This window comes from Zea mays, chromosome 4 (assembly GCF_902167145.1).
Source record: "Zea mays cultivar B73 chromosome 4, Zm-B73-REFERENCE-NAM-5.0, whole genome shotgun sequence".
NCBI lineage: Eukaryota > Viridiplantae > Streptophyta > Magnoliopsida > Poales > Poaceae > Zea > Zea mays.
In genome coordinates, this window is record NC_050099.1 from 156,218,544 (window position 1) to 156,232,440 (window position 13,897).

At 43.6% G+C, this 13,897-nt stretch overlaps 1 pseudogene; it reads left to right on the forward strand.

Annotated features, from left to right (window-relative positions):
• Positions 1-10,623: 10,623 nt before the first annotated feature.
• Positions 10,624-11,863, forward strand: LOC103653857 (uncharacterized; annotated as a pseudogene).
• Positions 11,864-13,897: the final 2,034 nt, after the last annotated feature.

The following is a 13,897-nucleotide window of genomic DNA, read 5'->3' on the forward strand; positions in this document are numbered from 1 at the left end:
CTCTAAGGAAGTGATGACGGATATCAATGTGCTTGGTGCGAGAGTGTTGAACAGGATTATTAGCAATTTTAACAGCACTCTCATTATCACACAACAAAGGTACTTTTTCTAGAACTACGCCATAGTCTAGAAGAGTTTGTTTCATATATAAAATCTGTGTGCAACAAGCACCTGCGGCAATGTATTCCGCTTCGGCAGTTGACAAGGCAACACTATTTTGCTTTTTGGATGTCCATGAAACTAGTGATCTACCAAGCAGATGGCATCCCCCAGAAGTACTTTTCCTATCAATTTTGCAACCGGCATAATCCGAATCGGAATAGCCAATTAAATCAAAAGTAGCTCCTTTGGGATACCACAGACCAACGCTTGTGGTGTGCTTGAGATACCTAAGAATTCTCTTAACAGCGCGAAGATGAGCTTTCTTAGGATTAGATTGAAATCTAGCACACATGCAGACACTGAACATAATATCGGGCCTAGATGCGGTAAGGTATAATAAACTACCAATCATAGAACGGTAGAGAGTTTGATTAACCGGGTTACCTCCCTCATCTAAGTCGAGATGTCCATTTGTAGGCATGGGGGTCTTGATTGGTTTGCACTTCTCCATGTTGAATCTTTTCAACAAGTCTTTGGTATACTTCTCTTGTGAGAGAAAGTTACCATCTTTCATTTGCTTGACTTGAAAGCCGAGGAAGTATGTTAGCTCACCAATCATTGACATCTCGAACTCCTTCGACATCAACTCACCAAATTCCTTGCAATGACAGTCATTTGTCGAGCCAAAGATTATATCGTCAACATATACTTGACAAATGAAAATATCACCGTTATGTTTCTTTGTGAAGAGAGTTGTGTCGACGGTCCCGATTTTGAAGCCCTTTTCGATGAGGAAGTCGCGAAGACGCTCATACCAAGCCCTTGGAGCTTGCTTTAGCCCATATAGCGCCTTGGACAACCTGTAAGCATGGTTAGGATATCTAGGGTCTTCAAATCCAGGCGGTTGCTCAACATATACAAGTTCATTTATGAAGCCATTTAAAAATGCACTTTTTACATCCATTTGATAAAGTTTTATATCATAACATGATGCATATGCAAGAAGGATACGGATGGCTTCCAGTCGAGCAACCGGTGCAAAGGTCTCTCCAAAATCTAAGCCTTCAACTTGAGAGAATCCCTTTGCGACAAGTCTTGCCTTGTTTCTTACAATCACACCTTGATCATCTTGTTTGTTTCTGAACACCCACTTTGTTCCAATGATTCTTGCATCTTGTGGGGGCTTCTCCAGGGTCCAAACTTCGTTACGGGTGAAGTTGTTAAGTTCTTCATGCATGGCATTCACCCAGTCCGGATCCTGTAGCGCCTCATCTATACAAGTAGGCTCAACACAAGAAACAAAAGAGTGATGTTCAATAAAATTAGCATGTCTATGTGATCGAGTAATAACCCCTTGTGAAGGACTCCCGATGATTTGGTTTTGAGGATGAGCTTGAAGTAGTGATGAGTTTCTCCTGTCAACCACTTGGGAAGAAGATCCTGGAGCATCAACATCTTCGGCTTGTACCCTTGCTTGTTCATGAGAGACAAATGTATCTTCATTTGCATGCCTCTCATCTTTTTCATCATCTTGTGGTACATTTGATGAAGAAGGCCTGTCAATGATTTGCACTTCTTCTTCATCTTCTTTTGGTTTGATAGCTCCAATAGGCATGTTCTTCATTGCTTCCCTAAGTGGCTCATCACCTACATCATCAAGATTTTCAAGTGCTCCTTGGGAGCCATTAGTCTCATCAAATTCCACATCATATGTTTCTTCTACCATGCCAGTGGCATGGTTGAATACTCGATATGCTTTGGACTTTAATGAATAACCCAAAAGAAAACCAATATCACAACGTCTTTGAAACTTCCCTAGATGATGGCGTTTTTTGTAGATGTAGCATTTGCACCCAAACACCCGGAAGAAAGAGACGTCTGGCTTTTTCCCATTTAGCAGTTCATAAGGAGTCTTCGCAAGTAGCCGGTGAGGAAATAGCCTGTTTGATGCATAGCAAGCAGTGTTGACAGCTTCGGCCCAAAACCTCTCCGGTGTGTTATACTCATCAATCATTGTTCTTGCAAGAGTGATCAAGGTCCTATTTTTTCTTTCAACAACTCCATTTTGTTGAGGTGTATATGTGGCAGATACTTCATGCTTGATCCCAATTTCATCACAGTACTCATGAATGTTGGTGTTGTCAAATTCTTTGCCATTGTCACTTCTAATCTTCTTAATCTTGCAGTCAAATTCATTTTGTGCTTTCTTGGCAAACTTCTTGAATATAGATGCAACTTCAGATTTGTCATGGAGAAAGAACACCCAAGTGTATCTTGAGAAGTCATCAACAATCACTAGACAGTAGAGGTTGCCACCGGCACTGACATAATTTGTAGGTCCAAATAAATCCATGTGAAGTAGTTCCAGTGGCCTTGATGTTGACATGAAAGCTTTAGTGGGATGTGTATTAGCAACCTGCTTTCCAGCTTGACATGCACTGCATGGCTTGTCTTTTTCAAATACTACATCCTTTAATCCTCTAACCATATCTTTCTTTAATACCTTCTTGAGTGTGCTCATCCCAACATGTGCAAGCCTCCTATGCCAAAGCCAACCAAGAGAAGCTTTGGTGAAGAGGCAAGTTCTTAAGTCTGCATCTTCTGAAGTGAAATCCACTAAGTAGAGGTTGTTGTATCTAAAACCCTTGAATACCATTGATTCATCATCCATTTTTGTTACAATAACCTCTGATGGAGTGAATAAGCATTGAAGTCCAAGATCACAGAGTTGTCCCACTGATAATAAATTGAAGCTCAAAGGTGCAACTAAGAGAACATTTGATATTGATAAGTCATTTGAGATTGCCACCTTGCCAAGTCCTTGTACTTTTCCTTTTGAGTTGTCTCCAAATGTGATTTTATCTTGACCATCAACATTCTCATCTAATGAGGTGAACATCCGTGGGTTGCCTGTCATATGTTGTGTGCATCCACTGTCAATAACCCAATGGCTCCCACCGGTCTTGTAGTTCACCTACATTCACAGATAATTCAAGCTTGAGTTTTGAGAGCCCTATATTGCATAGGACCAGTGACTCTCTCAATTAAGGATTTTGCCACCCAGATTTGTCTAGGTCTACTCTTATTTGGTGGACCTAGGAATGTAACCTTAATCTTTCCATTTGCAACCTTTCTTAGAACATAGTGAGCATTGAAAGCAAATGGTCTTGAGTGCTTAGGCAAGGGAGTTGGTGGTTTAGCTTTGCAGTTGTGGGCAAAATGACCTTCATTTCCACACTCAAAGCATTTGATAGGCTTGTGAGTCTGCTTTGGCTTGTATTGAGTGATAGCTTTCTTTTGCACAAAAGCATTGTATCCAATACCACTCTTGTTATTTTTCATAACAGTGTTCATAAGCAGCTCATTTTGGAGGTATTGACCCTTGTTGAACTTTTGCACACTTGTTGCAAGATGTTCATTTTCACTTTTTAGTTTCTTGACCTCATTCTTAAGCCTTTGATTATCCACTGCCAACTCATTGTTGAAATCATTGTTCTCAATAGCAACTTTTCCTCTAGTAGTTGCATCAGTCAAATAATTCTTCAATTTTTGGTTGTCTAAAGTCAGGACTTCAACTTTTTCAGTCAATTCAGCATGTAGACTAGTTTGCTCTTCTTGAATCAAATCATCACATGAGGTTGCTACATCAAGCTTAACAACAGGGTTAATAGCCTCATGTGTTTTGCAAGATAAAAGTTCATTTTCAACAAGAAGATTGTCATGATCAAATTTAATTTGAGTATAGTCTTCCTTGATCTTAACTAGTCTATTTTGCAACTCCCTATTAGCTTCATTTAATTTGTCATATTTTTCCTTAGCATCTTTTAGGGAGTTTGTGAGCTCATTTACAGTTGATGAAATAGTTTTATTTTCTTCTTTTATTTCATCACTAGCCTTTATAACTATGTCATACTTGGCATTTAAAGATTCATTTTCATTTTTCAACCTATCACATTTAGCTTTTGACTTTCTAATGATTTGAGTATATTCTTTAAGTAAGTCAGCTAACTCATCATATGAAGGTGAGGCAAATTCTTCATCACTATCACTATCACTATCATCATCAATATTAATATCATTTTGTACCTTCCGTTCACCTCTAGCCATGAGGCATAGGTGAGAAGTGGATGATGGCGATGGTGGTGGTGAAGAGAAGTCCCCGGCGATGGCGGCAACTTTTTCGTCATTCTCTTCTTCACTTGAAGAAGACCCACTTGATGATTCGATGTCGGTGAGCCAGTCGCCAACAATATATGCTTTTCCATTCTTCTTCTTGTGGAACCTCTTTTGCTTCCCATCCTTTCTCTTGAAGAATTTCTTTTCCTTCTTTTCATCATCGCTGTCATCTTCTTTCTTGCCCTTGAACTTGTTCTTCTTGGGCTTGTTGCATTGATGAGCAAGATGACCAAGCTCACCACAGTTGTAGCAGTCCATCTCAGAAATGGGCTTTCTTTTGTTGGAAAAGAACTTCTTCTTCCTTGAATCAAATTTGATGCCTTCTCTATTTAGCTTCTTCAACATCTTGGTGGTCTTTCTCACCATCAAGGCAATGTTTGCATCAAGGTCATCATCACTTGAGGATTCTTCCTCAACTTGTATTTTTGCTTTTCCTTTTCTTTCATGATTTGCTTTGAGAGCCAAATCCTTTCTTTTGGAAGATGATTCTTCTTTGTCGTTGATGTGCATGTACATTTCATGGGCATTGATCTTTCCCAAAATTTGTGTAGGTGTGGTAACCGAAAGATCCATTTGATGTAGCACAGTGACAATGTGTCCATATTTGTCTATTGGGAGGACACTGAGAATCTTCCTCACAAGATCCGGTTGTGAGATTTGAGTAAGCCCCAATCCATTGACTTCCTCTACAAGAATATTAAGTCGTGAGTACATAGCATTTGCATTTTCATTAGTAAGCATTTCAAAAGTATTTAACTTTCGCATGGCTATGTGATATCTTTCCTCACGTTCACTTCTAGTTCCTTCGTGTAGAGCACAAATGTCCATCCACAAATCATGAGCATTTTTATGATTCCTTACTCTATTGAACACATCTTTGCAAAGGCCTCTAAAAAGGGTGTTTTTGGCCTTAGCATTCCATTTCTCATAATTGAACTCATCACCTACAAGATTTGTGGCGTCTCTAGGTTCGGGGAACCTTTGTGTGGCGGCTTTATAGACACCGATGTCTATAGCCTCTAAGTATGCTTCCATACGAATTTTCCAATAAGGAAAATCGTCACCATAAAAAACGGGAGGAGGTCCATCCCCACCGGACATCATAACTCTAGCGGTTAAGCTAATCTATGAGCAACAAGGCTCTGATACCAATTGAAAGGATCACGATGCCCAAGAGGGGGGGGGTGAATTGGGCTTTTCTAAAAATCAACACTAATTAAAACCTAAGCAGGAGCTAAACAAGAGCCCAACTTCACCCCAACAACTAGCACTAAGAATATAAAACTAGAAATGTAACAAAGCTAAGATAATACTTCAAATACTTGCTAAACAAATACACAATGTAAAGTGCTTGAATTAAGTGCGGAATGTAAAGCAAAGTTTAGAAGACTCCTCCAATTTTTCCCGAGGTATCGAAGAGTCGGCACTCTCCACTAGTCCTCGTTGGAGCACCCGCGCAAGGGTATCGCTCCCCCTTGGTCCTCGCAAGAACCAAGTGCTCACTACGAGATGATCCTTTGCCACTCCGGCGCGGTGGATCCCTCGAGACCGCTTACAAACTTGAGTCGGGTCACCAACAAGATCTTCACGGTGATCACCGAGCTCCCAACGCCACCAAGCCGTCTAGGTGATGCCGATCACCAAGAGTAACAAGCCATAGACTTTCGCTTGACCAAGAGAAGCCTAATGCAAGTGGTGTGTGCTCTAGGTGGCTCTCACTAGCGCTAATGAAGGAACAAGCGCGGATTATGATTCTCTAATCTCCTCACTAGGCTTTTGGTGCTTGCAATACTCTACCAAGGTGCTGGAATAAATGTGGAGTGCAAGACATTGAATATGGTGGGTGGAGGGGGTATAAATAGCCCTCACCCACCAACTAGCCGTTACAGGCAATGTGCTGTGCGATGGCGCACCGGACAGTCCGGTGCGCCACCGGTGCGCCAACGGTGCGCCACCGGTGCGCCAACGGTCACTTCCAACGACTAGTTCTGACAGCTAGCCGTTGGACTCATGGCGCACCGGACAGTGAACAGTTCACTGTCCGGTGCACACCGGACAGTCCGGTGCGGTGTCCGGTGTGCCACTAAAATTCAACTTCAAACTCTGCGCTCTCGGGTTTCTGGGAAGGTAAAAACATTGCCGTGGACCAGCCTGGCCCCACCTGGCAGAGGGTGCACCGGACAGTCCGGTGCACACCGGACAGTCCGGTGCCCCTAAGCCAGAAACACTAAATCTTGTTTTCAGCTGATTTTCAAATCGGTTTTCGTTCTAACTTTTGTGTGAGTTCTAGAGTGACACCTAGCACTGTATATGAGTGTGATTGTGCACCAACACTACACTAGAACTCTCTTGGTCAAACTACTCATCGACAACCCCTCTTTATAGTACGGCTAAAAGAGAATAAAAGACCTAACTAAATCGCGAGTGTCCACAACTCCTTGACACTCGGACTCCTTAGACCTTCACCTTTTGTTCCGTCGTTTTAGCCGTCGCTTCGAGTTCTTATCTCCTGGATTGTTTTCACCGTTGTAGTACTTTTACCTGTCATGCGACCTAACTTACCATTTGTCTCTGCAAAACACACGTTAGTCACATATAATATTACGTTGTCATTAATCACTAAAACCAACCAGGGGCCTAGATGCTTTCAGTTTCGAACCTTGGTTTTAAGAAATGGTTTGGACTAGTTCGATCTCAATAATGCTTGTGGCATGGTTTAGTTTAGTTTTGTAGAAAAATAAAATGGGGATGGAGCGGGGTGCGCTGATATCTAATCATCAAAACGTTTAGCCTGGTTCCACTGTGGTTTCTAGACCATTATCAGGTTTACCTGTTGTCCTGTATAAGAATCATGGACGATGAGAATACCATAAGAGTTTTAAGGCTGATGGTTACAACATTATGTTTCAAGGTTAAGAAACAATGCGTAGAGGGCACGTGTTATTAACTGTTATCTTCTAGAATTTCTTTTCAGTAAGGTACATGTGTACATATCACTGATTTTGTTAAACCTGATAGATATCCAGTGTTCTGATCACTAATCATCAACTTTTTTGTTTATATATACAATATGTTCTTTTGAGGGGTTTTTAGTACAGTCAGACATGTTCCAGTGATCAGGGCAATGATATGAGGTTATTATTCTGAGTTTTGCTTTGCATTGAATAAAAGGACCAAAATTGGTTCTTTCTATATGTAGGTTCTGTGTCCAGGTGTTGTGGGTCAAGTTTAGCATTCATCAACGTGTTGTCATATATGGGATGTGAGAATTTGCATACACCCTTTATGCCCTGTTGGATTCTTGGAGGGAATGGATACAACAGATGACTTTGTTGGTGAAGCAAGGTAAGCACACTGCAATTCGTGTCTGCAGTTCTGCTTTTAGTTTTTTGAAGAAAGCAAGTAACTTTCCTGAAATTGCCATTCTTACTTCTGCAGTTCTGCCCTTATATTAGTGTAATTCGGCAACTGTAGTTTTATTTGGTGATTTGGAATTTAAAAAAGCCCTATTGAATTGGTTTTGACAGGATTCAGAAAGGAGTATTCCACCAACACTATATATATATATATATATATATATATATATATATATATATATATATATAAGTGATGAGTTAATGCCAGCTTGAACAATCTTCAAAAAGTCTAACAGGTAGATTCTATTTTATTTTTCTAATCTGTAAATTCAAAATGTGGCTGAAGCTTTTAGACATACATAACCTGCTTTTATCATTTTAATAATTACAGTCTTACTACCAAATTAAAACAAAAGATGCAATGCTTTTAGTATTTATTGCAACTATGTAATAAATGAAACAAAAGAAACATCGTTGATCTCCAACTTTGAATGTTGTCTCTGCATATACATATATGTGCATACACATCATTGCATTTCTTTGTTCCCACTCCCCGTGGAAATAAATATCACAAATTTGATTTGATCCTTCTTAGTTGTGTAGATTCAGAAATTCATTGCAAACTTTTTTTTTGAACACATCATTATTTTGTTGTAATTGAGACCAATAATTTATTATTTGGTACATGTATATATCCACTTACTTCTATGTGTACATATTAATCTATATATATTACTGTTTCTATATATGTGTATGTCCAAAACAACAATCTTCTTCTAACTGTATAAATGTAACGTTCGACGACTCGCGCTGGGCGCGAGCCAATTACTAGTTTCAAATTAAAATGGAAATGTAAAACAGAAAATAAGAAAAAGAAAAGAAAAAAGAACAAAACTCCGTGTCAGCAGCCCGCCATCTGAACCATGAGCCACTGTCACTGTCTCGATAAGAAAGCTGGACCAAGACGAGCAAGTAGCTGAGGAAGATACTTTCACAGTCCAGCGATAGTTTCTGTCGTGCAAAATACCAGTGTACAAGAGGCCGAGCAAATGTAACGCATCCGAAGGCCCAAAGTCCGCTTCGTCTTGGCCCAGAATAGCGTGTAAAGGTTGCATGTGTCTGTGTTGGGCTGTGGCGCTGAATAAGTACGCACGCCGTCAAGATCCTTGTATCGAAAAACTGAACAAACAATTATTCTCTAGAAACCACATCTGTTCTTTCCTACCTCTGCTCTCTCTGATTTCCTTCTTACTCCGTTCCCAAGTAGACCGTAGTTGTAACAATTGGTATCAGATTCGTTCGATCCTCGGTTTCAATTTGTCAACACCATGTCTCTCGATTTCAAGCTCATCCTCGATGAGTTCAACCAGCGGTTTGACGAGCTAGAGATTCGCTGGGACCGGCGCTTCTCGTCCGCCACGTACATTGACCTCCCGCCCACCTCGCTCAGCATCAACCACTCCTCCGACGCGTTCGCCAGTGCGCCGCCCACCCCGGTCACGGTCATCGCAGACAATTGGGGCGGGTGCTTCGACGATGGCGAGCAGTACCGCACTAGGCCATCCGTCGTCGTCGACAACTGGGGCGGATTCTTCTGTGGCGAGGACATCGCTCCGTCAGACAACCCCACGAGATTCGTTCTCCCCGTTGCCTCCACCGACGAGCCCAGCATCGACACCGCGCCGGCCCGCGCCAACTCTGGAGCCGTGGATGACTCCGTGTTTGTGACCGTCAAACCCTCCGGCTATGACGAGATGGATGCTCGACTCGACCTGCGCTTCGCCAGGCTGTAGCAGCTGCAAGCTGAGGAGGTGGACGAGCCGTACCGTGACGCTATGAGCCCACTGCCTCTTCTACCCATCGTCTACGAGCCGTACCGCGAGGCAAGCCATCCGCCTCCCGTCCACGACGACGTTGCGGGGGTGGTGTCCACGGGCTCGGATGACGACCTCGACCTGCAGCAAATCGCCAAGGAGCCATCCGTGTCCTCGCCGCCGCGTCACAGCTCGAGAGACGCCGTCCGAGGTCCTTGCCCTCGTCCACTGCATCACCAGCTAACTATCCCCGTCGCGGCCAACCTGGACCAAATCTGCCGCCTATCCGGGCCCTGCGATGTGGCCGACCGGGGTCTCCTCTGTGACCTGCTCTGGTCCGACCCTTCTTCCATGGAGGACAGAGAGTGGGCGAACAACAAGGATCAATACGTGTCCTGCACCTTCGGCGCCGACGTCGCGACGGACTGCCGCCGCGCGCAGGACCTGGACATCATTTGCAGAGCGCACCAGGTGGTGGAGGACGAATACGAGTTCTCTGTCGACTGCCAGTTCGTCACCTTCTTCTCTGCCCCCAACTACCGCAAGCTCGGCTGCTCCTTCACCATCATCAAGCCGAAGGCGAACAGAAACAACAGCTCGCCCCTCGGATGTTCAACCAAATGTCCCAGCCAGGCACTGCACCCCATTGTCAAGCCCAATCTAGTAGCCGTGCTGAATATTGCAGGTGCTGGGGGCAAGTTATGTGGAGGATTTGATATCAAAGTTTTCACAAGGGTTCATCAGACTGGGGATGTATCGCTTATGCCGAACGTATCCACTGAGCTTGTGTCAAACATGATGGAAGAGGGCAAACAACCTTCTGTTGCAGCCATTCCAGGTCTTGCATTGGGTGGTGGCCTAGAGTTGACTATGAGTTGTCAGGCTCAAATACCTACTCATGTTGCTCACACCATCTGCTCACTTGTTAACAACGTTATGGCATCACAGGCTCATGTCGTCGGACAAGGGATCGTAGACCGCATCGCGTTCAGTGGCGATCACCAATGGATCGTCCAAGGTACTACCAATGGTCATGGGCTCTCCTCCAAGGTTGCTGCTAAGGTGAACAATCAGTTTAGAGTTGGTATTCAGACTACTGCGATTATTCATGTGCTGCCAAGGGGTGTCCTACAGTTAGGCTCTACTGGTTTGGTTTTGGGAAAAAAAAATTTGTGATGTTTGCAAAGAAGTCGTGTTCTCAGCTAAACAACCGTTCAAGCCTAGCTGCATCTGCTTCGGCTAAGAACACTTCAAGATAGCATGGCCAGTCACTTATTGATAATGCAATTGTGTCAACTAGTACACCACCAAATGTATTGTTGATTGCATCTTTGCTTTGGGCTGCACAACAGAATGGTCACCCTGAGCTCAATGGAAAAACACCAATGGTGTATCTCAATATTGTTGCTGATGAATGTGTGGCTAATATCGCTGCAAAGCTCGAGTACATGGGACCCTACCGAAGTGCCAAGGATAGGATTGGATTAAGAAAAATTAATGATGCTAAAGAGAAGGACTTACTAGTGTCTCTGGACAAGACCAATTTGGGAGAACCAATAACTGGAAACATTGGTGTAGACATTGTTTTTGTGGCTGCAGCAAAAGGATACAAGTTGTTAGCAACCATGCCTTCATCATTAGATGTTGAGAGACATTCTTCTGAAAGGAGCTTTTGATAAAGCTGAGGAAATAGTCTTGAGAATGAAGCAATGGGATGGTACTGCGGGACTTGTTTGGCAAAAGGATAGCTTAATGGTGCCCAAGTGGCTTACTAACAGATTGATGACATTTCTAATATTCTATAGTGATTCCATTACAGCTCTTCTCTGTTGTGCACTCATTACTGCCCTGTTATTGCTAGAATTAGTCAAGTTCACAGAGACTTGGCAAGGGACTGTTTGCTGGGAGCCAACAATCCTATTGATGATGCAGAGACACCTTTACAAACAGAATGAGTTGTATGCGACACTTGTTGAGGGAGCTATGATTGGGTACACTCCAGGAGGAATGCAATTTGCTCAAGAAACTATAGAGAAGATGATTTCAAGCAATCTCTTCTTGACTGCCGAGATGGCCAATACTCTATCTCTATGGCCATGGTTCAATTGCGTTCAAGAGTGTGTGCTTTGGCAGTTTGATTTATTGGATATATCGACTCTTCATGCATCGGGAATTAGTTTTTCATCTGTGATTATACTGACGGAATCTATCAAAGTGCTCAAGATGCTGCTAGCAGACCAAGGTGCTGCAGAACATTTCTTTGTCCTGATTTGGGATCCTGGTGGAATTGATGTCATGTATCGGCTTGAGGGCAAGCCGAATTTTAAGAAGGGGACAATGTCACCAGCCCGCCATATGAACCATGAGCCACTGTCACTGTCTCGATAAGAAAGCTGGACCAAGACGAGCAAGTAGCTGAGGAAGATACTTTCACAGTCCAGCGATAGTTTCTGTCGTGCAAAATACCAGTGTGCAAGAGGCCGAGCAAATGTAACGCATCCGAAGGCCCAAAGTCCGCTTCGTCTTGGCCCAGAATAGCGTGTAAAGGTTGCGTGTGTCTGTGTTGGGCTATGGCACTGAGTAAGACGCGCGCCGTTAAGATCCTTGTATCGAAAAACTGAACAAACAATTATTCTCTAGAAATCACATATGTTCTTCTCCTACCTCTGCTCTCTCTGATTTCCTTCTTACTCCGTTCCCAAGTAGACCGTAGTTGTAACACTCCGCGCTGGGCCAAATCTACTGATCGGGCCAACTCACCCACTCGCAAAACGGCACCAACAAATGGGTTCCATCTACCAGTCTCAGCCGCGCGCCCCACCATCCTCAGTCTCTAACCTGCGTCAGCCTCACATGTCCTCCCGCGTCCCAGCCCTACGCCCGTCCCTGACTTGCCTGGGCCACGCGGTCAGTCTCTCAGCAGCACTGCCCTCGTCACTCTATCACTGACACGTGGGACCCCTCCAACCGAAGCCTCCTCTTCCTTCGCTGCAATAGAAATTCGAAGGCCCTGGGCATGGCGCCAGCCCCGGATCTGCTCCCCTCGGGGATAAAACCAGGGGCGGGCCCCATTGAATTCAAAGGTATTCAAACGAATACCCATTATTTTTGGCAAAAGAACTTCAATATATATACATATATATAGTGTATATGGATGGAAAATAAAAAATAAATCAAATAAATAAAGGAATTCGGTTAATTTGGACTAAAATATCTCCTTCATACCTCTCATACCTAACTAATCCAATTGTTTGTCGTGGACCATGAAGCCCAACGAAGCGACAAAGCCCACTTCAGTACCTCACGGCAAAAAAATCACCAAACCCTATTGTAGTCGCATCATGACAGAGCCACCAGATGCGCAAGCCACCAAGTCGTGGTTATATCTTGCAGCCCCACGTGCCATGGAGATATCAGCACCTCCGTTGAGACATCGTGGCTCCACGACGCAGCTAGGTGCCCACACTTGACTGACTAACTGTCATTGTTGCATCTGGCCTCGTTGTTGCGTCGTATGTCATCCGTCGTCTGAGGTTTCAATCCATCGTAGTCAGGGCGTCACCGCGTGCCAGGACAGACAACCAGGGGCAAGGTCCCATCGTGCCAATGTCCAAGCTTAACCAGCTAGTGGCCACCCGACCTCACTACACCAAAATCATACACTTCCTACGGTTTTTTAACTTCCTACAGCTTTTATAACAAACCGTAGGAAATTCACGCGGTGATAGACATGTTTTAATCTTCCAAAAAACCATCCTATAAGGGCTAGTTTGGAAACCCCTTTTTTCTAAGGGATTTTTATTTTCCCAAGGAAAATTAGACTATTTTCCCTTGGACACCATTCTCCTAAAGAATTTCTATTTTCGCAAGGGAAAATAGACTAATTTCCCTTGGGAAAATAAAAATCCCTTAGAAAATTGAGGTTTCCAAACTAGCCCTAAAAATTTCGAATACCCACACTCTAAATTCTGGGCCCGCCACTGGATAAAACCAACCCCTCCGTACCTACCTGTGAGCAACCTAGAGTACCGGTATGATGATGCATCTTATAGAAATGGAGAAAATGGAAGATAAGAACGAAGAAGAACAATAAGTGGAGAAGTAGAGACTTGGGAGGAAGATGGACGATGGTTCAGAGTGCAGAATGACCGATAATTTCCCCCTTCCCACTGTTCTCGTCCACTACTTAAGGTATACTCTATTACAAGGCTGAAGCCCATCAGACAGCCCATTCAGAGCCCATGACTTGGACTTTTGGCTTGCGTAGACACCGGTCCATCTTCCTTCCAGCTTCCAACGGTGCTGGTGCTGACATTGAATACCCTCATATGGCGGTGTACTAACATTCCCCTCTCCTTGAGATGTAGCTTGCCCTCAAGCTGCTACGCGCATCACCACCGGGATCCCAAATCATGACAAAGAAATTGCCTTGACTCATGAGTAATAGTA